This window comes from Macrotis lagotis, chromosome 1 (assembly GCF_037893015.1).
Source record: "Macrotis lagotis isolate mMagLag1 chromosome 1, bilby.v1.9.chrom.fasta, whole genome shotgun sequence".
Lineage (NCBI taxonomy): Eukaryota > Metazoa > Chordata > Mammalia > Peramelemorphia > Peramelidae > Macrotis > Macrotis lagotis.
The window spans coordinates 470,465,665-470,491,856 of NC_133658.1; the positions used below are offsets into that span (position 1 = coordinate 470,465,665).

Genomic DNA, 26,192 nt, shown 5'->3' on the forward strand with positions numbered 1-26,192 from the left:
AATGCTTTGAAAATCATTCTATCTGAGTCATAGAAAATTCTAAGTAACCATCACTTCTAATTCAGTATTTTCTATCTAATAGAGTTAAAATTCTTGAGAGTTATTAGAGTCTTCCTCCCAAGTGCATTTATAGACAGTTTCATCCCATTGGATAGCAGTCTTATGGAAATGTCATGAATGTCCGATATTCTGGATAGGTATATTCTCTCTGTTAGAGTTACAATTCTCAAGAGTTTTGAGGATCTTTTACCCCATGCTGTGATATGGCCAGTTTCAACTTATTGGATAGCAGTTTTGTTTTCTTTTACTGACACCTTTTTTCTATGTTTTCATGTTTCTCTTGAACCTCTGGTTTGATGTCCAAATTTTCTATTTAGCTCTGTACTTTTCATCAGGAAGTTTTGGAATTCTTCCATTTCATTAAATGTCCATCGGATTCCCCACAAAGGAAGTGTCAGTTTTGCGGAATAGTGAACTCTTGGTTGCATTGCAATCTCCCTTGCTCTTTGGAATATCTTGTTCCAGACCCTTTGTTCCCTTAATGTTGATGCAGCCAAGTCCTGTGTAATTCTTACGGTGGCTCCTTGATATTTCAATTGTTTCTTTCTGGCTGCTTGCAGGATTTTCTCTTTTATCTGATAGTTTTGGAATTTGGCCACAACATTCCTTGGTGTGTTCATTTTAGGATATCTTTCTGGAGGCAATCAATGTATTCTTTCAATAACTACTTTGCCCTCTGGTTCCATGATATCAGGGCAATTTTCCATCACTAGATCCTGCAATATTAAGCCCGGGTTTTTTTTTTTCTCTTCAATGTTTTCAGGAAGTTCAATAATTCTGAGGTTGCCCCTCCTCTACCTATTCTTGAGTTCAGTGGTTTGCTGATGATGTATTTTACAATTTCTTCTTCTATTTTTTCTAGCTTTTGATTTTGTTTAACAGGCTATTCCTGTCTCATGAAGTCATTAGTTTCTGCAGACTTCATTCCTTTTTCTAAGGAGGAGTTTTCTTCATTATACTTTTGTAAATGCTTTTCCAATTGGTCAATTCTATTTTTGAAAGAGCTTTCCATTTGACCAATTGAGGTTTTGAGATGACTATTTTCTTTTTGCATTTGCCCAATTGAGTACCTGAGAGAATTATTCTCATTTTGTATTTGTCCAATTAATGATCTGAGAGATTTATTCTCATTTAGTACTTGTGTATTTGAGGATCTGAACAATTTATTCTCATTTTGCATTTGTCTAATTGTATTTTTTAATGATTTGGTTTCTTGTTGCAATGTATTAATTGTCTCTCCCAAATTTTCCAGTTGATTTTTAAACTCCTTCCTTATTTGTTCAAGGAAGTCTTTCTGTGCTGGAGACCAGATCATATTCTCCTCAGAGGTTCTAGGTCTCTCTGACTTAGGGTCTTTTCCTTCCAAGAATTTTTCTATGGATTCACCTATCTGCTAACCTTTCTTCATTTTCCTAATACCTTGAGTTGTGGATGGGCTGGTGTACAGGGGTTTGGTGTTGGGATCCCTAGAGACTTTTCTCTCTGAGTGCAAATTCACTGACTGGCCAGTAGGAGGTGCTGGATGCTTTCACTGGAGTGTCTGTGACCTTGATTGAAGCCTTCTCCCTTAGCTTGAAGGTAGAGATCGAAGCTATTGAATCCTTTTGCCTTAAATCAATAGTGGGCTTCACCCTGAGGTGAGGTCATCCCTCTCTTTATTGTCAGCTGGGCTGTTTCTTCTGCTCGCACACCTTAGCCTGAGGTAGTCTGTAATTATGTTTGTTCTTGGAAGATGCCTCAGCCACAATGGAGGCATGGACTCAGAGTTCCTCAGACCAGAGTAGCCCAGGGATGGTGTCTGCAGCTCTCCTGCACTGTAACTCTCCCTTCAGCCCTATCAGCAAGCTCCAGAGAATCAGCCCCAACACCAGTGCCTCTGCACCCTAGTTGACTCAAACCCCTGCTATCTAGCTCCACTGTTGATCAAGAAGGTCTGGCTCTCAGGCCCTCAATCTCCCCAGCTCCAATTAAGCCACTAATCTGTATGATCCTGGGCTGATCTGCCCCCTGTGCCTGGACTCAGCCTCCCAGACTCACCCACAGCTTCAGAAGACAAATCCTGAGGTAGATGTTCTTTCTCCTGGCTTTTTGTTCTGGGTTTTGCTGGTTGGATTTCTGTTAAGATGTTTCTTTCAGATCTTATATGGGGAAAGATCAGGAAACCTTAGAACTCTGCCTGTCTTCTCTCTGCCATCTTGGCTGGAAATCTTATTACATTTCTTTTGATCTTGATTACAGTGGTTGTATCTGTGCAAAAGTTTTTTTAATTTAATGTAGTCAAAATTATCTACTTTGTCTTTGATGATGTTCTCCATGTCTTCCTTAGTCATAAACTGCTTTCCTTTTCATAGATATCACAGGTAACCAATCCTTGAACTCCTAGTTGACTTATAATATTGCTTTTTTTGCTCTAAATCCTATATCCATTTTGACCTTATCTTGGTATAAGGTTTGAGGTGTTGATCTAATCCAAGCTTCTGCCATACTAACTGCCAATTTGTCCCAACAGTTTTTATAAAAAGAGAGGTTTTTATCTCAAAAACTGGACTTTTGGGTTTATCAAAAAGCAGATTACTGTCATCATTTTGTGCTATTGCACGCAGTCTATTCCACTCATCCACCACTCTATTTCTTAACCAGTAGCAGATAGTTTTGATGATTGATGCTTTATAATATAATTTTAGATCTAATAGGGCTAAGCCAACTTCATTTGCACTTTTTTCATTAAATTCCTGCAAATTCTTGACTTTTCCTTTATCCATATAAATCTACTTATAATTGTTTTAACTAATTAGAATGATTTTTTTGGAATTTTAATTGGTAGGGCAGTGAATAAGTAGTTTAATTTAGGTAGCATGGTCATTTGTATTATGTTAGCTCAGACTATCCATGAGCAGTTGATATTTGGGCAGGTATTCAAATCTGATTTAATTTTTTTGTGAGAAATGCTTTGTAATTGTTTTTAAAAAGTTTCTGATTCTGCTTTGGCAGGTAGACTCCCAGCTATATTTTATTGTCTGAAGTTACTTTGAATAGGATTTTTCTTTTTACCTCATTCTGATTTATCCTCTTCATATATATATATATATATATATATATATATATATATATATACACATATATATGTGTGTGTGTGTGTGTGTGTGTGTGTGTGTGTGTGTGCATGTATTGAGTATTTATGAGGGTTTCTTTTATATCATGCAACTTTGCTAAAGATGCTAATTTTTTCCAGTAGTTTTAGATGATTTTTTGACATTCTCGAGGTATACCATCATGTCATCTGGAAAGAGTGAGAGTTTTGCCTCTTCTTTCCCCTATTCTAATTCCTGTGATTTCTTTTAGTGCTGTTATTGCTGAAGATAGCATTTCTAATACAATATTGAATAGTAGTGATGATAATGAGCATCCTTGTTTCACCCTTGATCTTATTGGGAATGCCTCTAGCCTGTCCCCATTACATTTAATGCTTGTTGATGGTTTCAGATAGATTTTGTTTATTATTCTAAGGAAAAGTCATTTATTCCTACACTCTCTAGTGTTTTTAGTAGGAATGAGGGCTGTATTTGGTCAAAAGCTTTTTCAGCACCTGTTGATAGAATAATATGATTAATGATAGATTTGTTATTGATATAAATATTTGTACTGGCAGTTTTCATAATATTGAAAAAATTCTACATTCCTAGGATAAATCCTACTTGGTCACAATGTATTATACTAGTGATTACTTGTTTTAATCATTTTCCTAATATTTTATTTAATATTTTTGCATCTGTAGTCATCATAGAAATAAGTCTATAATTTTCATTCTTTCTTTTAACTCTTCCTGGTTTTGGTATCAGCACCATATTGGTATCACATAAAGAATTAGGCAGAGTTGCATCTTCACCTATTTTTTCCAAAGAGTTTATATAAAATTGGAACCAGTTGTTTCTTACATTTTTGATAGAATTCACTTGTGAATCCATCTGGCTCTGGAGATTTTTTCTTAAGGGGTTCAATAATGTCTTGTTGAATTTCTTTTTCTGAGATTGGGTTACTTAAATATTTAATTTCTTCTTCACCTGACCTGGACAACTTTTAATTTTGTAAATATTCATCCTTTTCACTTAGATTATCAAAATTATTGGCATAGATCATCAAATTTATTGGCATAGAGTTGGGCAAATTCATTCTGAAATATTATTTTAATTTCCTCCTAATTGGTGATTTCATCTTTTTCATTTATGATACTAGTAATTTGGTTTTCTTCCTTTTTTAATCAAATTGGCCAGAGGTTTATCAATTTTATTTGTTCTTTCATAAAACCAGCACTTGCTTTTATTTATTAGTTTAAGTTTTCTTACTTTAGATTTTATCAATTTCTCCTTTAATTTTAGAATTTCTAATTTGGTATTTAATTGGGGGTTTTAATTTGGTCTTTCTCTAATTTTTTAGCTGCATGTTTAGTTCATCAGTTTCCTCATTTTCTAATTTATTTATGAAAACTTTTCAAGATATAATATATTCCCTGACAGCTCTCTTTACTGCATCCTTTAAGTTTTGGCATGTTGATGGCATGATTATTGTCATTATCTACAATGAAATCATTACTTCTTTTTAAAATTTGTTGTTTGATCCTCTCATTATTTAAGATGAGGTTATTTTGTTTCCAATTAGTTTTGAGTATACACCTCCCTGGACCAATATTGCATGTCATTTTTATTGCACTGTCATCTGAGAAATTTTCTGCCTTTCTGCAATTGATTGTTAGGATTTTATGCCCTAGTATATGATCAGTTTTTGTGTAAGTGATATGTACTGCAGGAAAAAAAAACAAAGTATATTCCTTTCTGTCCTCATTCAATTTACCCCATTGGTGTATCAGTTCTATGTTTTCTAAAGCTCTAATTACCTCCTTAACTTCCTTCTTTTTTATTTCATAGTTATATTTATCTAAATCTGAGCATGGGAGGTTGAAGTCTTCCACCAGTAGAGTTTTGCTGTATGTGTCATCCTGTAATTCCTCCAACTCCTCCTCTAGGAATGTGGATGCTATACCACTTGTTGCATTCATATTTAGTATTGAAATTACTTCATTTTCTATGGTTCCCTTTAGGAGGGTGTTGTTTCCTTCCTTATCTCTTTTAATGTAATCTATTTTTGCAGTTTACTTTGTTTGAGATAAAGATCGGTAACCCTGCTTTTTCCACTTCAGCTGAAGCAAAATATATTTTGCTCTAACCTTTTATTTTTACTCTATATGTGTCTCTCTGCTTCAAATGAGTTTCTTGAAAGTAGCATATTGTAGGATTCATGATTTTAATCCACTCTGCTAGTCGCTTACATTTTGTAAGAGAGTTCATTTCATTCACATTCAAAGTCATAATTATGAGCTCTTTATTGCCCTCCATGCTATCTTACCTCTGTTTGTCTTTTCCCCTTTTTCATTTTATCTATATTCCCCAGTATTTTTTTCTGAATACCACCACCTTCAGTCTATTTGCCATTGTATATCCAGCCTCCCTCCTATTCTTTCCTCTTTCCCTTAGCCCCTTCTTCCTTTACTTCCTTCTGTTACTTCCCCTTTTCTCCCCCCATTCCACTTTTAATACATGAAAGTTACAATAAGTTTCTTAACTAAACTGAGTGTATGTATGTTAAATTAAGCCAAATCTGAAAAGAGTACGATTCAGGTGGGTCTCACCTCCTCCCTTCTTCCCCTCTATTGCAATCAGTCCTTTGTACCTCTTACTGTCAATTGAATTTCTATTAAGTGGTTTGATCCATATTATATATGAGGGAAGATAAAGAGACCTTAGCACAGTACCTGTCTTCTCCACACCTTCTGGCCAGAAGTCTCTGTAGGATCTTTATGTTCCAAGAATGTCAAAAATCCAGATCAACTGATAACCCAAGAAATTTTGTCCATTATGCTTGGTCAGACCACATGTTTAGTCCTTCCTCATCTTTCCCCTTGTGAAATATTCACTGCCTCCATCCAAATCATCATCATGCTATAGTTATTGTTGTCTATGTTCCCAATTTCTGAAAATTCTTTTCAGACCTGAGGAGTATCAAATACACAGTTACAACATTTACACCAAAAATAAACATTCATGTGTTCATGTGCTGCTGATGGAACATCATTTTCTTGATTGAAAGTGCTGTATGATACACACCTGGTTAGAATTGGCTGGTGAGGCATCCAAGAAAACTAGAAATAGAATGGATAAGTCTAGAATTCATATCCTATCTATAGACTAGAGAGAGAGTATAGTACAGTGGAAAGAGTCTGGATTGGGCCACAAAACACCAAGGTTCTTGTTTCAGTTTTGCCACCAACTAGCTCTTGCATTCTCCTCCATAAACCTTACTTTCATCTTGTCTAAAATGGGTTGATTGGGCATGATGATCCTCAAGTTCCCTTCTGGTTCTGACATTTTCTTTTTAAAAAAAATTATTTATTCATTTTATATATATATATGTATATATATATATACATATATATATATGTATATTACTACAATAGAATTGCTGCAAAAGTAAACATAATCCCCTCCCCCCACAAAGATAACTTTATGAAAAATAAAGTGAGAGAAAAATGAAAATGAAAAAAATTGTATTTCAATCTGTATTGATACTATCTGTTCTGTCTCTGATCACATTCTTTATCATAAGTCCATCAAAGTAATTTCCCATATTGATAAATGTCAAAGGATATGAATAGACAGTTTTTAAAAATTTTCTCTTTACTGCTAAACAAGCACTTCAAATACATATAAAATAGATGGCATTTAAAAAACAGTAGCAATCTCATCTTTTAGTAACTTTATAATAAATGCTACTGTATTAAGTAGCCCAGTTAACAACTGTTCAAGGCTCATCTTAAACATGAACAACTTAACTATGGTGAAGGTAGAGAGGAAAACTCTTGCTATAATATTTTGTTTCATATTTTTCTTACAAATGTTCTTTGGCCCTAGTCAGAGCCAAGTAGCCCTAGACATTCAAGTTCCTTCTTTCTACAAGTAAAGGAGGCAAATGTTTCTTGAATTATGTTAAGGCAGATTCCAATATTATATTCCCAAATATGCCCCCATCTTAAACCAATATGTTACTTGAACATTGGACCTCTAATTTTTTAGTCATTAATATTTAAGAATTGAGAAATATCAATATAATTTATCATCCAAGTAACTTTCAATGATCAGTTCTTTTGTATTAACCCAGCTCCCATAATTAATTCTTGGATATCAATCAATATACCTTGAATCAACTTGGAAATTAAAGTTTCGTGAAAAAAAATGCAGTCTTAAATATCATGATTGTGCCTGATATGTGCTGCTTTTTAAAAACATGAAGCTCTAAATCATTTTTTAAACATAGTCTAAATGTGAGGTATATAACTCTATAAATCATCATCAACATGAAATCAGCATCTTTCCTCTTAAGATTTGAATTTTGCCCAGTATTCTCCATATATGGAGTACAACATACCAATGGTCATTGCTCCTGCTACAAAGCCTTGGGATCCCACAAACATATGAATCAGGTGGACACAGATTTTAGTATTCCATGTTTTCTTCAGTCTGCATAATCCATGGGCCACAATAGCTGCAAAGCCTGCCATTCCAATTGATAACAATGGTAACTCTTTGGAATTACAGGCAAGTTTTTATCCTGAAGTCTCATAATATGAGGAAAGGGAAACTTAATTGTTGATTGACATCGTAGCTGGTTGGGAAAGCCTTTAGAACAAGATGAATGTAAAACAACTTACACAAGTATTTGTGGGCTCTTGCTTCACCACCAAACTTGCAGTCAGTTTTCAAATGAAGAAATTAAGATATACATATAATCCTATGAAAAAATATTCTAAATCATTACTTATTAGAGAAATGCAAATTAAAACAACAATAAGATATCACCTCATGGCTGTCAGATTGGCCAAAATGAGCAAAAGGGAAAATAATCAATATTGGAGAGGTTGTGGGAAGATTGGGGCATTGATGCATTTCTGATGGAATTATAAATGGATCCAACCATTTTGGAGAAAATATTGAACTATGGCCATACAGCAATAAAACTCCTCTACCCTTTGACCCAACAATTCCCATTCTAGGTCTATATCCAGAAGAAATTATAAAAAAGGGGAAAGCCCTACATGTTCCAAGATATTTGTAGCAGCTCTTTTTGTAGTGGTAAAGAATTGTAAATTGAGGGGTATATTCATCAATTGAGAAATGGTTAAACAAGTTATGATACATCAAAACTATGAAATATTGTTATTCTATAAGAAACCATAGATGGGGGTTGGCTAGGTAGCGCAGTGGAGAGTGCACTAGCCTGGGAGTCAGGAGTACCTGAGTTGAAATCTGGCCTCAGACATTTAATAATTATCTAGCTGTGTGGCTTGGGCAAGCCAATTTAAACCATTGCCTTGCAAAAACCTAAAAAAAACCCCATAAATTCTAGGACTCTAGGGAAGCAAGGAAAGATGTGCAGGATCAGATGCTTAGTGAAGGGAGCAGAAACAAGAGAACAATGTACACATTAACAACAACATTGTGAGATGATCAACCTTGGTGGAATCAGCTGCTCTCAGCAGTTCAGAGAGCTAGGAACACTGTATTAGACAGACTATGGGGTGGCTAGGTGGCATAGGGGATGAAGCACCGGCCCTGAAGCCAGGAGTACCTGGGTTCAAATCCGATCTCAGACACTTAATAATTACCTAGCTGTATGGCCTTGGGCAAGCCACGTAATCCTGTTTGCCTTGCAAAAACCTAAAAAAATGTAGACTTATAAATTTGCAAATGAATGAATGTTGAAAAATTAACATTTCATGTAATTGCACAACTATATTAGAGAGACTATGGACAATATTATCCCTATTCAATGGAAGAAAAAAATCAACCCTTCTGAATCTGACAATCACTTTATAAAAATTATCTCATATCTCTCTTTCCCTTAATCCTAATAACTCAAACAAAAAATTACCACTGTCAACATGGTTATCAAAAATATGTATATACAATGTTAACCTGACTGTTTGTTGTTTAGGGAAGGGGGTGAGAAGGGAAGGTGGAAGAAAACTTTGTAACCTAAAAATATTCATGTGTGGGCAGCTAGGTGGCACAGTGGATAGAACACCAGCGCTGGAGTCAGGAGTACCTGAGTTCAAATCTGACCTCAGACACTTAATAATTAACTAGCTGTGTGGCCTTGGGCCAGTTGCTTAACCCCATTGCCTTGCAATAAACAAACAAACAAACAAACAAACAAACAAACAAATAAATAAATAAATACATCCATGTGCATATGGATAAGAATAAATAAATATACAATTAAAAAATAAGTCCATCAGAGAATTTGCTTCAGTTTTTTTTTCCTGCAGTTGTTATTTCTAACTGTATTAACCTCCATTTATTCCTCCCCACTCTCATTCATTTTACTCTCTCTCTCCTTTCACTTTGTTGCTTCTCAATAGTGTCTTGTGGGGCAGACAAATAGCACAGTGGACACAGCACTAGTCTTGGAGCCAGGAGGACCCATGCCCACATCTGGCCCCTGACACCCAGGAACTACCTAACCTTGTGACATTGGCCAAGCCATCCAACCCTCATGTCCTGCAGGGTGTTGTATCTGAGGTGTTGTATGACAGCTCTCTCTAATGATCTTCCCTCTCTTCTATCACTTACACCCATCTCCCTTTCCCTGTACCCTTTCTCCCATCCATTTTCTCTTATTTTTACTCTAAAGTACTATAGATTTCTATACCCTATTGAGTATGTATTTTGCTTTCTCTCTGAGATATTTCCAATGAGAATGAAGACTGACTCCTGCCCCCTACCTTTACCCCTTCCTCTCCATTGCAGAACTTTTACCTGACACTTTTATATGAAATATCTCGACCCATTTTAATTCTCGCTGCCCTTTCTGCCCACATTCCTTTTTCATCCATTGACTTTATCTTCATCATATATTATACCTTCAAATTGAACTCTCCTGTGCCTTATCTATATATGTTCCTTTCAATGGCTCCAAAAAATGACATGGTTCATTTAAACTATCAGTATCATCTTCATATGCAGGAATACAAGCGGTTCAATTTCATTAAATCCCTCATAATTTGTCCTTCCTGTCCACATTCTCTATACTTATCTGAATTCTGTATTTGGAGATCAAACATTCTATTCAGTTTTGGCCATTTGCATAGAAATGTGTGAAATTACCCTATTTTATTGAATATCTCTTTTCCCCTGAAAATGTTCAGTTTCCTTGGGTAGTTGATTCTCAGTTGTAATCCAAGCTTTACTTTTAATTCTGGAATATTATATTCCAAACCCTAGGAGCTCTTCATATAGATATTGCCAAGTCCTGTAATCCTAACTGTAGAGTCATGATATTTGGTGTTTTTCATTCTGAGTGATTGTAATATTTTCTCTTTGACTTGGGAGTTCCTGAACTTGCATTTATTATTCTGGAAAGTGATTTTTGTGGGGGGTACCTTTGACAAGGTGATCTGTGGATTCCCTCAATTTCTATTTTAACTTCTGCTTCTAAGATATGAGGGGAATTTTCCTGGAGAAATTATTTAAAATTGAAGTCAAAGCTCTTTTCTTAGTTATGATTTTCAGGTGGCCCAATAATTTTTAGATCACTTCTCCTGCATCTGTTTTCCAGGTCAGTTGTTTTCCCAATGAGATATTTCACATTTTCCTCTAGATTTGCATTTTTTAAATTTTGTTTTATTATTTCTTGAATTATCAAAAGTCATCAACTTCACTTAGCTCCATCCTACATTTGAAATAGATGTTCTCTTCAGAGAACTTTCTTATCTCATTTACCATCTGACCAGTTTTGTTTTTTAGGGTATTTTCCTCACTGACATTTTGTACTGCTTTTTCCTTTTGAACCAAACTGATTTTAGCATGTTTTCTTTGGCATTCTTTGGTATCTCCTTCACCAAGTTACTGACTTCATTATCATGATTTTCCTGCATTGCTCTCATTTCTTTTCCTAAGTTTTTTCTCTACTCCTTTACTAGATTTTCAAAACTTATTTTTGAGTTCTTCTATAACCTGCTACCTATTCCTATTTTTCTTGGAGACTTTGGATAGAGTAGCTTTGACTTTGTCATCTTCTGAATGTATGATTTGATCCTCCATGAGACCAAAGTAATTATTTATGATCAGATTCTGTTTTTCTGTTTACGCAGTTCCCCAGTCTTTCTTTCCTTAGCTTTTGAGAGTTCAGGGGACAAACCCAAAGAGCCCTCCTGCCCCATGTTCTGGTCTGTGCATGACTGCAAGTGCTCCCCTCTGTCTTGGACCTGTGAGTAGGGTCCCTGCTCTAATTTGACAATGAGGGCCTCAGACTATGACAAGGATCAAAGTATGGATAAAGTAGCAGAGTCCTGTCCCATGGTTAGAAGGGAGATGGTGACAGTCTCCCTCCATCCTCTTACCTTAGCTCTGTTGGATGAGTGCTCTGGAATTAACTACTGGGTGGCCTCATCCTGGGTGGTTCTGCAGCTCTGCTTCCGTTTCCAGGCCTGGGCTGTGATGAGACTTAAGCTGATCTGGGCTCCGTGCTCAATCTGGCAGAATTTTCCTAACAGACCTTCCAAATTGTCCTTGGCAATCCCTGGGTTGTGAGTTCTGGAAACCACTCCCACTGCCACAAATCCAGGTGTCCCATGATCTGTTAATGGAAAACTGGAACTTGTTTACTGCAGCACAGCATGAACTTGGTTGCACTGTGGTCCCTTCCATCCTCAATGGAATAGGGCGTTCCAACAGATCTTCCAAGTTATCCTGGCTGAGAAAATTGTTACACTCAGTCTTTCTGTGAGTTCTGACACTCTAGAACTTTGTTAACATCATAATTTTATTGTATCTGGGGCATTCTGAAGAGAGTCTCTGGGAATTTCTGCCTCCATATTGCCCTTTTGATTCTGCCCCACATTATTGCTTTTTTTTAACATTTAAAGAACCAATGAAATAGAAAATATTTGAAAATGTATACTCTCATTTTTCCATCAAACAGGGCTAAATCATAAAGAAATGAAATGAGTTATCCAAGGTCATATTACTAGTGAGTGTCACAAAATTCTGATTCCTAATACAGTGCTACTAGTGCACAAAATTTTAAAAAATGATAATGCATAGAGAATTCAGATAACAATCATTAGTGACATCCTATTGAATCTAAAATAATTTATTAATTAATTTATTAAATTTTTTTCCAATCTGATTATAGTTGATCTTTATAGTTCATTTTTGGGCATCATTTACTTATACTTTATCATGTATACAAACTGGATTAATTATCATTATATATGATGTTTCATTTCATGTATTCATGTTTTGTACAGGCCATATCTCAGCCATATATATATATATATATATATATATATATATATATATATATATATATATATATATATTATATATATTCCCTCTTAACTTCATCATCTTAGAATCTCTGCCTTTCTCCAAAACTCAGAGCAATTGTGGTCTCTTACAAAGAACTTTCCTAAACTTGAAAGCTATTTTGTTTTACATTTCTTTCTTTCTATTCTATTTTATGTAATGAACAACATTTTATTCCCATGAGAATGCAAGCTTTTGTGAATGAGAGCACTGTGTATTATGGTGTCTATTCCATAATAAGTGCTTATTGTGTATTTGATTATGGATAGATTAAAAATAAAGTTAATTTCAAGTCTATTTGTCCAGTATTCAATGGAATTTTAATTGCTTGAAAGATTTACTTTGTAAAACTTTGTTTACTGATGAGGAATTCTAAATAGATAAACTTCCATATAATAGAATTAGCAATTATAATTTGCTGTATTTGCTCTTAAAAATAGATTTAGATGGTTGACAAGCAAATGAACCATTAATTAAAGGCATGAAATGATTTTTTAAATTAATTTTTATTGAAGATATTATTTGAGCTTTACAATTCCCCCCCCCCAATCTTACTTCCTTCCCCCCACCCCTCCATGGAAGGCAACCTGTCAGTCTTTACTTTGTTTCCATGTTGTACCTTGATCCAAATTGGGTGTGATGAGAGAGAAATCATATCCTTAGAGAAGAGAGAAGTCTAAGATGAAATGAGTTTTTTAATGGCACATTGATACATTTGCTCACTATATTCTTCCAACTCAATCTCATGAAGGTCTTTACTAATTGTATGGGGGGGCGATAGGAGCTATCTTAAATGGCTGTGATGGTGACATAGTAGAATAGGACAAAAATAGATAAAAGAATGAATGGATGGATGAATAGGTGAGTGAATGTACACATATACAAACAAACAAATGAATAAATAAGGAAAAATCAGAAAACAAAAAAATAAGTCAACTTTGGACATAGTTTATGCTGTATCACTAAACGAAAAATGATATGGCACAAGACATTTCATGTCCATGTATCTTTATTTTCTTGTCAATGAGCATTCACCAAAAAGAAAACATAGACCTTTATTTCTATTATTGCATTCCTTATAATGAAATGAAAGATGCAAGCCTCTTAAGTTGTTGATAGAAAATATTCACAGTGTTATTGTGTAAGTATAGGTATTAAAGGGTGAACCTATCTCATAAGTTGATATGGTAAAACTTTGCTCTTTGGAAAGAAGTGGTTTATTATATGTATCTCAAAAATAAGATGAGAAAAGAAAGTGAAAGAAAAGAAAAGGAAGGAAAAGAAATATTTATAGAGCACCTATTCTATAGGTATAGGCACTCTTTTTAGAAGAAAAGTAGTATGCTAGGAATATTTTTTGAAAATATATTTTCAGTTGTACAATAATGCATTAAAGTTAGCTATGGTGGGGGGTGGAGCCAAGAAGGCAGCACGACGGCAGGAATTCCCAGAAACTCATTCCCCCCAAAATTAAAAAAGCCATCTAATCATGACTCTAGCCAAAATTTAGAGGAGCAGAACCCGCTCAGAAAGACAGTGATACAATTTCCAAGTCCAAGACAACTTCAAAGTTCTGCAGAAAAGGCCTGTTTCACCTGGACCAGGGGCTGGAAAAAGTCTCTGCAAGTACAGCATCAGCTACAGCCTAGTGTAGTTAGATCCTTGGGGGTGCCTGGGTCCTTGGCAGAGGGTATGGTTTCCAGTCTTCCTGGACTCAGGATCACCAGGAACAGCTTCAAGGGGTGGTGAGAGAACTTGCAGGCCCAGAGTGAGAGTGGAGTAAGCGCAAGCCTCAGAGCAGCCCTGTGTTGTGAAACTGCAGCAGGAATTGAAGAAGCCAAACTGCACCTCCAGAGCACAACCCACAGATGGTAAGGGGGTAGGCGGGGACTGCAGAGAATTCTTTGCTTTCAAGGGAGCAGGACTCAAATCCCATACTCAAATCCAGTTTTCAGTTTGAGTTCAAAACCTCTCATAAGGCCTTGGAGGAATTAAGGTCCCTGTGGGCAGTCCCAAAAGCCCCCCAAAGCCTTTTAAGGGCAGTAAATCAGTCATAAACTGAGGAAATGAGCAAACAAATGAAAAACAAGAATCTGACCATAGCAAATTACTTTGTTCCCATGGAATATTCAGATGATAAAACAGATGTTTCTACATCTAAAACCCACAAGAGAAATAGAAAATGGGCTCCACTTATGGATGAGCTCAAATAAAAACTTTGAGAAGCAATTAAGGGAGATAGAGGAAAAATTGGGAAGAGAACTTAGAGCAATGCAGATAAATCATGAAAACCAAATCAGGAGCTTGGTGAAAGAAATAAAAAATACTGAAGAAAATAACATGTTGGAAGCCAGTTTCAGTCAAATGGAAAAAAAAAAAAACATAATGCATGACACCTTATTATTGAAGATAAGTTTTGGAAATACATTTAAATGCCACAGATCCTTCTCTGGATATGAATAAGTTTAGGAAATAGAATAGAGATTCAACACATGCTAACAATTTTTGTACAAATGAAATTAGTGCAAACAAGATTAAAAGGAAATTGGTAAATTGGGAACCAATATTTCCACCTCAGAACTAGGGAAATCACCTATCTACCTCTTGGGCCTTTAGGATAGGTGGCCCAACTAGAGTTGTCATGGGGTTGTTAATAATGAGATGCCTAGTTCTCCACCTTGCAATGAATCTCCATTTTCTGCTCTAGTCTCACTCCTGGTTTCTCTCTGCCATCTTGACAACTGAAACCAAATTTTCAATTAAATTTTCTTGATTGCAGTACCAGTCCTTTATGAATTACACCACTAGGTACCTCTTTATAATTTAACCATTTGAGTAGCAGTGAATAATTTTTTTTGTTAAAATATAGATGTTTGGGGGCAGCTAAGTGGCACAGTGAATAGAGCACTGCCCATGGAGTCAAGAGGACCTGAATTCAAATCTGATCTCAGACACTTAATAATTACCTAACTGTGTGACCTTGGGCAAGTCACTTGATCCCATTGCCCTATAAAAACAAAAAAACAAAAAACAAAAAAAGAAGCAGCTCTTTTTTTTATTGACTAGTGAATCTGAGAAAGTCCTACTAAAACATCAAACTCAGAAAAACTGTGATCTAGGCTAGAGGACTGTTTTTCAAGGAAATATCATAAAATGTTAATAGACTTTGATTGCTTCATAATCCATACAATTTTTAGATTTGTATTGATAAATTTAAAGACAGAGGAAAATAAATTGGAGAAGGACCAAAAGGTTCAGAAAATGTTAGTTTATGTGATCTTTGCTATCACCAATGTTCCCTAAGTGTTTGCCACTTATAATATTATGTATTTTGTGAATGAATAGAGTGGATCTAAAAAAATAGAGAGTAGAACTCTGTGTTTAATAGGTTCTTTCTGATTTAAGGTTCTTCAACCTGATCCCCCACCCCCCAACTCAATACCTCAGTAGGTTTTCATTTTAACAATGCATTAGGAACCATTCATGACTTTTTCAAATGCATATTAATTACTTGTTTTAAAAATATTAGTTTAGATTAGATTAATGTGCAAATATTTTTGAGAAGAAATGTGTTCCTAAAATACACATAAATTATGTAAACAACAAATAATCAAAATAGATGTCAAGTCTCTCAAAATATAACACCCATTGCTTTAAAAAAACACTAGAGAAGATAGGAATAAATGGAGCTTTCCTTAAAATGATAGACAGAATGTGTCTAAAACTGTCAGAAAGCATTAAATGTAATTGGAAGAAACTTATAGCATTCCCATTAAGATCAGAGGTGAAACAAGGTTGTTCATTATCAGTACTATTATTCAATATTGTATCAGAAATTTTAGCTTTAACTTTCAGAAAAAAAGAAATTGACAGAATTAGAATAGACAATGAGAAAACAAAATTTTTAATCTTGGAAGATAATATATCATACTTAGAGAATAGTGGAATATCAATTAAAAATCTTCTCAATCATATGCCTTTATAATTGTACCAGGATAGAACATAAACCCATATAAATCATCAGTATTTCTATATATTAACTAAAAAACTCATCAGAAAGAGAAATTTCATTTAAAGTAACAGTAGCAATATCACCTAGGGCAAACTCAGAAGCCATATAGACTAAATACAAAATGCTTTTCAAAGAAATAAAGTCAGTTCTAAACAATTGGAAAAATGTTAATTGCTCAGAGTTAGCATTAGCTAATGAAATAAAAATGTCTATTCTACTGAAATTAAGTTACTTATTAAGTACATACCAATCAAACTACCAGAAATTAGTGTAAAGAAAAAAATAACAAAATTCATGTGGAGGAAGAAAGATCAAGAATATCAAGGAAATTAGTGGAAAAAAAAGCAAAGATTGCCTAGCCATTCCAAATCTAAACGAGTATTATAAAGTTATAGTGATCAAAATTATCTGATAATATCAAAGAAATAGAGAAGGTGCAAATAGATTAGGTACAAAACAAACTACTGTTTGTAAATGGCTCTAATACTCTATTGTTAACAATCACAAAGGAACTATTCTTTGGGATAAGAACTCAGTAATTTAAAAAAAATGTTGGAAAACTTGGAAACTCTGTGTCATAAAGAAGACATAGACCAATTTCTCACCCTGTACCAAGATAAGGTCAAACTGGGTAAAGGATTTATACATGAACAACAATAATCAAGTTAATCAGGAAAAAAAGAAATAGGCTACTTGTCAGATCTATAGAGAGGAAAGGAATCTATGATCAAGCGAGAGAGAACATTATAAATTTAAAAATCGAATTATTTCGGTTCAATTAAATTAATTTTTATTTCATGCAACCAAGATTGAAAGGATAATAAGAAAGCTAGGAAACACTATTCACATCTAGTGTTTCCAATAATGGACTCATTTCTTTCTTTTTTTTGCCATTTTATTTTTCCTAATACATGTTAAGAGTTTTTCAACATTCATACATATGCATACATATACACACATACATATATACGTATATGTATGTGTGTGTGTTTAAGTTACAAAATTCCATTCTACCCTCCCTTTCCACCCCCCACCCCTGCACTCAGCAATGAACACATTCAGGTTAACATTGTACGTAGTCATCTGTGTTAAACTTAGAGACTAGTCATTGTCAGTATAAGGAATAAGAATTAAGTCAAAGAAAAACTTGAGATTTATTTTTTAAAGTGAATGTTGTGTTCATCAGATTCTGAGCAATTTTAGTTTAGTTTTGTTTTGCTTCCTCTTGATGGAGACAGCACAGTCCATAACAGTTCTAATAGGGTTGTCCTAGCTCTCTGAACTATTGTGAGCAGCTGCAACCATTAGGGTTGATCATCTCACGATGTTGTTGTTAATGTGTAGATTTTTCTCTTGGATCTGTTCCCTTCCCTTGGCATCAGATCATATAATTCATTCCAAGTTTCTCTAGAGTCTGACCATTTATGGTTTCTTATTGAACAATACTATTACATAATATTCATAAACCATAACTTGTGTAACCAATTCCTAATTGATGGGCATTCCCTCAATTTCCAATTCTTTGCCACTTCAAAAAGAACTGCTCTGAATATTTTGGAATAGGTGAGAATTTTCCCATTTTTTATTTCTTCTGGACATAGGTCTAGAATTGGAAATGCTGGGTAAAAGGTTTGGGGATGAACAGTTTTACTGCCCTTAGTTCCAGTTTGCTTTTCAAAATGACTGGGGCAGTTCAAAACTCCACTAGCAAAGCATTAATGTTCCAATTCTCCCACAATCTTTCCAAAATTGATCATCTTCCCTTTTAGTCACCTTAGCCAATCTGGTAGGTGTGAGATAATACCTCATTGATGTTTTCATTTGCATTTCTCTAATCAATAATGATTTGGAGCATTTTTATATGATTATATTTTAGAAAGGTAAATTTTATCTGAACTCCTAGTTGTGAAGATGGTTTCCCAGTTTTCTGCTTTCCTTTTAATTTTGGCAATACTGATTTTATTAGTGCAAAATCTTTTTAATTTAATATAGTCAAAATCATTCACTTTTAATTTTATAATGTACTACTCTATTTTGTATTTGGTCATAAATTTGTCCCCTTTTTATAGATCAGATAGAGTATTTCTTGATCTATCAATTTCTATATAGTGTCACCCTTTATGTCAACATCCTGTACCTATTTTGACCTTCTTTTAGTATAAGGTGTGAGATATAGAACTCTGCCTAGTTTTTGCCATACTATTTTCCATTTTTTCCTAACAATTTTTGTTAAATAATGAGTTCTTATTCCAGAATCTAATGTCTTTGGGTTTTTCAAAGAATAGATTACTATAAACATTTATTACTTTTTCTTTTGAGCCTATGCTAATTCAGTGATTTCTAAACCTGTACCAAGCAGTTTTGATGACTGCTGAGTTATAGTTTTACATCTGGTAGAGCTAGGGCACCTTCAGTTACATTTTTTTTTCATCAGTTCCCTTGATATTCATGATCTTTTTTGTTCCATATAAATTGTGTTACTATTTTTTAGCTCGGTAAAGCAATTATTTAGTAGTTTGATTGGTGTGGCAATAAGTAAGTAATTTAATTTGGGTAGAATTGTCACTTATATTCTATTAGATTGAGCTAAGCATGAGCAACTGACATTTTTCCAGTTATTTAGATTTGACTTTATTTGGTTGAAAAGTGTTTTATAACTGAATTCACAGAGTTTCTGGGTTTGATATGGAAGGTATATTCCCAAATATTTAATGTTGTCAAATATTACTTTAAATGGAATTTCTCCTTCTATCACTTGCTCTTGGTTTTTGTTTTCATAAATAGAAAAACTGATGATTTATGTGGGTTTATTTTGCATCCTGCTACTGAATTTGTTAATTGTTTCAAGTTTTTAATATGATTTTCTTTAGTTCTCTAATTATATCATATTATCTGCAAAGAGTGAAAGTTTTGCTTCCTCATTGTCACCCTTCCCCTTTCATTTTATCAGGCAGTTGATTGCCCAATTGTTTGTTAAGAAACACTTGTTCAAAGTCATTAAGTAACCTACCCTCTTCTGTCACATTAGAAGTACACTTTTCAAGAGTGTTGAATTGCATCAAATTTTAATCATTTTTCACCTCAACATCTCTTCAAGTACCCTCATGGATATACAATCCTCATGAGTCAAAATGTCATCTAAAGCCAAATCATTTCATGAATGACTTGTAACCTCCTGAATGCATGTTTTCTCCTACACTTCCCTCCCTCCCACATTGTGTACTTAATCCTTTGTTAAGTAAAGTATGGTTTAATTCTATTCCTGATTTAATTACCTGTAAGAATCTCAAAGGGCTCTAAGTACCAGGAAGCTCTGAAGTTCTCACTTCAGTACTTTAAAATTGATTGGAAGTTATGGAAGACACTGACTCAGGATCACCCATTGTATGATGTCCTTATCAGAAAAAGTGCTAAACTTTGTAAGCACAGAAGAATTAAAGTAGGTCTAAGGAAACCCAGACACGTAAATTTAGAGAAAACACCTCTGCCTTTCATGAGGGCTTTTTTGTCTTAAATATAGTGATGCTGATTTGGACCTCTTTAATGGAAAGATAAGACCCAATCATACCTATATTCTCTAAGTCCATTATCTTCAATTATATTCAACTCTTTAATTATCCTAAGATATGTACAATTATGAAGAGTTGTAATTGTTACATCTTTCCTTTTAGAATTGCACACAGTGGGTGGTCTTGACTAAGATTTGTTTTGGTTTGTTTTATTTTGTCCTCTTTTTCATTTACCTTTTTATGCATCTCTTCAGTCAGTGTATTTGGTGATTAAATTCTCTGTTCAATTCAAATCTTTTTGTCAGGAAATTTTGTAAGTCTTCTATTTCATTGAACACCCATCTTCCCCTCTGACAGTATACCCTGAATTTTGTGTGTTAGTAAATATTTGGTTGTAATCCCAAGTCCTTTGCTCTCTCATATATGTCCCAATGCTATTTCCTTGTATTTAAATTATTTCATTTTTGCTGCTTTCAGTATTTCCTGTTGTATTTGACAGCCCTGGACTTTGGCTATAACAGTCCTTAGAATTTTTATCTTGGTGTTTTTTTACTGTGTATTCTTTCAATGGCTATATTGTCTTCTTGTTCTGGCAGATTTAAATAGTTTTCCCTAATAATTTCCTGCATGATGTTTTCCAGGTTGTTTTTTATCTCAGCTTTCTGGTAGTTCAATGTCATAAATTATCTTTCCTGAACCTATTTTCCAGGTCTTTTCTTTTGCTAAAAGGTACATTATATTTTCTTCAATTTTTCAACATTTTTATTTTATTTGATAAAATCATGTAGTCTTGTAGGTTCATTGCTTTCTATTTGTTCAACTCTAAAGTTTAGGGCTTTATTTTCATCAATTAACTTTTGTAGTTCATTTTTCTGTTCATTATTTTTGCTTTTAGAGAAGTTAATTTCTTTGGTCAATTTTTCATAATTTTCTTGTTGACTCAGTTCTTTTTTCCATTTTTCTTATTCATCTCGTTTTTTTTCAATTCTTTTTAAGTTCTTGTATGAGCTTTTGGATTTGAGTCCATTTCCTATATTCTTTTGAGGCTTCCCCTCTGAGTAATTTTTCCACTTATTTCTTCTTCTGACATGGTATTATTATCATGTTTATTTACAAAGTAGTTTTCTATAGTCAGTACTCTTTTAGTTTTTTTGCTCATCTTTGTTGTTTTAGCTCTAATGCTAGTGTATAGGGAGTATGGATCTAAGCTTTGTATGCTGGGACTGGGGTCTAACCCCTGACTTATTATAGCACAAGATATTGCCTATGCAATCTAGGCTTTGCCTTTGCAGAGATTTATTTCTTCCTTTATACCCAGGTTTTGCCTATGCAGTGGTTTGTTCCCAATAATGTCCTTTCTCTTGTCCTCTTATTCCTATGGTTCAGACTTTGTTTGGTGTTGGGACCCTCCATGCTGGCTTTCTAACTAGCTCCCATGATCAATGCTGCTGTTGATGTGGATTATAATGTGGCTAAAAGCTTGTTTTCCTGCTCTCCCTCCTCCCTTAGCTTTACTTTCCCTTTTTCCTCAGAGATAGACCCTCACTGAAGATCTTCCACAATGTTTATGATTGAAAACCTTGAACTTTCTCTTTTTATTGGTGGGACCTCTAACTTAGATGTCAGTGCAGAGGCTTCATTTATCTTTGGTACTGAAAATCTCTGGCAGCATATTAACCTTCATGACACAATCTTGGCTCCACCCTGGGGGTTCTAAAGGGCTCATTCATATAAATATAGAAAAATTAATCAAATTTATGAAAATAGGAATCATTTTCCAATTGATAAGTGGTCAAAGGATGTGAAACAACAGTTTTCAGATGAAAAACTAAAAACTATTTATGGTCAGAAGAAAAAATGTTCCTAATCATTCTTGATTTGCAAATGCAAATTAAAAAACTTCTGAAGAATTTCTTCAAACATATCAGATGTATTAAAGGCAAAAACAGGGAAATGATCAGTGTTGGAGCAGTTATGGGAATACTGAAACTCTAATGCCTAGTTAGTGGAGTTTTAACTGATCCACCCATTTAGGAGAGTATTTAGAACTATGCCCAAAGTGCAATAATCAGTGCATATCCTGTTACTAAATCTAAATCTCAAAGATGTCATTAAAAAGAAAAAAAACCCTGTGTGGGACAAATGCCACTTAAATAAATTTCAGAGATCTCTCTAGGTATGAAGGGAAGGCTTTATTTGTTCTCAAGAAATGGGCCATAATCAATTAGACAGAATGAGTCAAAGGCAAAAGGCCCAACAATCACATTTATCCCAACTCGATTCAGCCCCCCTCAACTGACCCACCCTTGTTAATGAGGAATGTGGTCTTACAATCTAAACAGGAAAACTACCCTAGGGAAAGGGGCATAGAATTTAAACAAAGCAACCTAATCTAGGGGAAAGAACATAAAATTCAAACTGAAACCAGATTATGTCTTTAGTCCCAGGAATTGAATGATTCTCCAAAATCAACAGTTGACTATTCAGTAATATCCCAGAAGTTAGCTTTGTCAAGGGAGGAAGGGCACATAGTTAACCGAATTCAATCTATACTATTTTACTGAAGAAATCTCAAAACTTTATCCCAAATAAACCCAGTACAAAAATATTTATAGTAGGTCTTTTTTGCAATGCAATGACTTGGAAATTGAGGGAAGGCCTATAAAGCGGTGAATAGCTGAAAAAGTTATAATATATGAATGTGATTGATTACTATTGTTCTGTAGAAATGCATGAGGAGTTGGACTTCAGAAAAGCCTGCAAAAGTTTGAATGAATTGAGATTGAATGAAAGGACCATGAGAACATTGTATACATTAAGAGCAACATTGTGATATCACCAACTATGATGGAAACAGCTGCTCTCAGCAGATCAGAGAACAAGGATAATACTGAGAACCTTGCTGCGGAGAATACTATTCACATCCAGAGAAAACTATCATGGAGTTAAAGCAGAACAAACCATTTTAAAATTTCTTTTTATCTTTTTTTTCTTTCCTTCTTATTTTTGTCCTATTATTTCTAATTCTTCTTTCACCACATGACAAATATGGAAATATGTTAAACATTCTTCCATATGTACAATATATATCAGATTTCTGGCTGCAATGGGAGGGAGGTGGGAAGGAAGGATGATAGAAGAATTTGGAATTCAAAAAGTTGCAAAAGGATTGATGTTTAAAATTATATTTGCATGCAATTGTGAAAAATAATTAATAAAAGGAAAAGAAAACTCAGGAGACCTAATTGAAATTGAACATTATGAAGCATGACATCATGAGAAACTTACTGATATTAAAGTAGGATGTTTTCTAGAGTTTATTGTATCTCTTTGAGCAAAGACCCTTCATGGTGGGGGAATCACCCTTTATATGTCCATGGAAGAGAAGGTATTTCTCAGAAAGGAATCAATTCTTATTGATTAACAGCAAATGAAAAAATGAATAAAAAGAAAAAGAAAAGAAAATATAAAAATGAAAAATAAAAAAGAAATTGAATTGTATTATAATGAGCATTTCAAGGTTTGTGACTTGAATGATCCAAATCTTGGTCAAAGACACTTATATATTTCCATATCACCTGTCTGGAAAAATGTAAAATCAATACTTTTCAGAATTCTTTGAATAAAAATGAGCATATTAAGCCATATTTAGAATCTTAAAACTGTCTTTGAAGATCTCCCTTCCTTGCTGGGTAAGTGTTTTAGAAAGACTTCCCTCCCCTAGGGAGGTGGGTGGAATGGGAAGGTGGAAGGAATTTTTATAACTTAAAAATATAAATATGCATATAGATGAATGTTAGAAAAACTTTGATAACATGTTTTTGGAAAAAGACATTATCAATTAAAAAAAGAAAAGATATCCCACACTGGTTCATTTGTAAATGAGAAAGTAGAAAAGGGGAAAATTTTGTTCCTAATACAATAATTGACTATTAAATTCAAGAGAAAATAATTATATCTCACAGTATCAAAGAAATTATAGAAATGAACTAGCTCTACAAGTTATCAATTTCTCCAACACATATGTTAAAATGAATATTTCCAAACAAACTGGCCAATAACTATATGAAAATCTCAAAAGTCAGCAATAATGAACACTCATATAAAACATAATTGGGGGGGGGGCTAGGTGGCATAGTGGATAAAGCACCAGCCCTGGAGTCAGGAGTACCTGGGTTCAAATCCATTCTCAGACCCTTAATAATTACCTGGCTGTGTGGCCTTGGGCAAGCCACTTAATCCCGTTTCCTTGCAAAAACCTAAAAAAAACATAATGAGGAAACATCTCATAGTCAATCAACTGGAAAAAATAAAAGAATCAATCAATCAGTAGAATAGTTAAGGGAAAATGGGTATTTTAGATGTTTCTGATAGATTTTCCAAGTGGCTCACCTCTACCAGAAATCAATTTAAAATTAATATTTTTGAAATTATTATAATTATCATATTCCCTGATCTAAGAATCATACTAATGACTTGAAAGCTAAAAAAAGAAAAAATAATAACTTTTATATACACCATCACATTCAGCAATGTATATTATTTTGTATAGAAGTAAAATCAACTATTTTATATTAAATTGCATTTACAAAACACCTAAAAATGAGCCTGATTAACTCAAAAGAAAAAAAAAACTAATAAGAAGAAATGTCTGCTCTGATGCACGGTGATTCTAATAGAATATTGAGAAAATAATAAACGAAGAGAGCATACACATCTGACTAGTTAATTCTACTCTATTGTTCCATTTTTATTTAGGTGATTGATATTAGAAGGCACTGTGTTTTTAATATATAATAATGGGGGAACTGTACAGTTATTATAACATTTCATTTAGTTTATTTTTTGTAATTATAATAATATTTTTCAGTATTTATATGATGAACAATGGTTATTATCTTCTAAATAAATTCTTTAATAATTTATTTCTAACTAATCACATATTCTAAGGTTTAAAGTTGATTGCAAAATTCTTTTATAGACTTCCTGCGCTAAGAATGTGAGGAGCCCTCCCAAATTCTACTTCATTCAACTACAATCCAACCATAATACTACGAGGAAAGGTCTGTCACATGGAGTGGGAGAATAAGTCAAAATGCAATATTGTCAGAACACACAGCAGGGGGCATGCAAAAAGAATGTCAGCTTTAGGGCAAGGGTGGGGAGCATGGTTTCTGCCTAGTATCATTTAGATATTTATAGCATCATTCATTGGCCACAGTGGAGCCAAGATGGCTGAATACAGACAGGGACTTGCTTGAGTTCTTCCCCAAACCACTTGAAATATGTCTAAAATAATAATAACTCTAATCAAATTCTAGAGTAACAGAATTAGTGAAACAAGTTTCCAGTGAAGGCAACTTGGAATATTAGCTTGAATGTTCTGTTGCACCAGGGTAAGAAAGGACCTGCAACACACACTGGTTGTACTAGAGCCCACCAAATCCAGCCATCCAGGAACACCTCTTGGGGAGCTTGCATCCCTGGGTACCCCTGGGTTCATGACAGGAGCAATGTCTAAATCTCCTAACCCAGTGGTTGTCAAGAACAACATGGAAGGTCAGCAGAAAATCTCTGCCACACCAGAGTGAGAGCGAAGCCCAGTGAAGTGAAGATCTCAGCAAAGACCTGACCCCTGGAGACCAGAAGTAGACCTAGAGAGCGAACCAGTAGGGAACCACCTGGCAGTTGCTTCCGGATCACTCAGCCCATGGACAGAAAAGGGGGGTCAGGGCTGATTGCAGTGTTCTCTTTGCTATCCTTGAGACAGATAGTTGCTTCTCCCATACTCAGGTTCAGGTCACAGTCTGGAGCTCCAGTCCCAGAAGGAAAAGCAGAAGTAGAACAACTTAAGGCTTATAGTGAAGCGGTGAAGCGATTTACCATTTCAGGGCAAAAGGGAGTACTTGTGGTCATCCACAAAACAGAGGACAGACCAGGAAAGGAGTCATAGCCTCTCCTAAGACCTTGGAGGAACGGAGAACCTGAAAATCCCTGGGGGAGCAGGAGTAATTCCTCCACACAACACAAAACCCCTCAAAACCATGAAACAGTGTATCCTCTACCCTCTTCCTTAAAAAAGAGCTAAAATCAACTCATAGACTGAGAAAATGAGCTAACAAAAGAAGAAAAAATCAAACCAAAGAAAATTACTTTGGTACTATGGAGGTTCAAAATATACACTCAGAACACAGT

General features: G+C 34.5%; 1 pseudogene; it reads right to left on the bottom strand.

Moving 5' to 3' along the window:
- Nucleotides 1-7,486: 7,486 nt before the first annotated feature.
- LOC141519759 (HIG1 domain family member 1A, mitochondrial pseudogene) lies at nucleotides 7,487-7,768 on the bottom strand (annotated as a pseudogene).
- Between the last annotated feature and the right edge of the window lie 18,424 nt (nucleotides 7,769-26,192).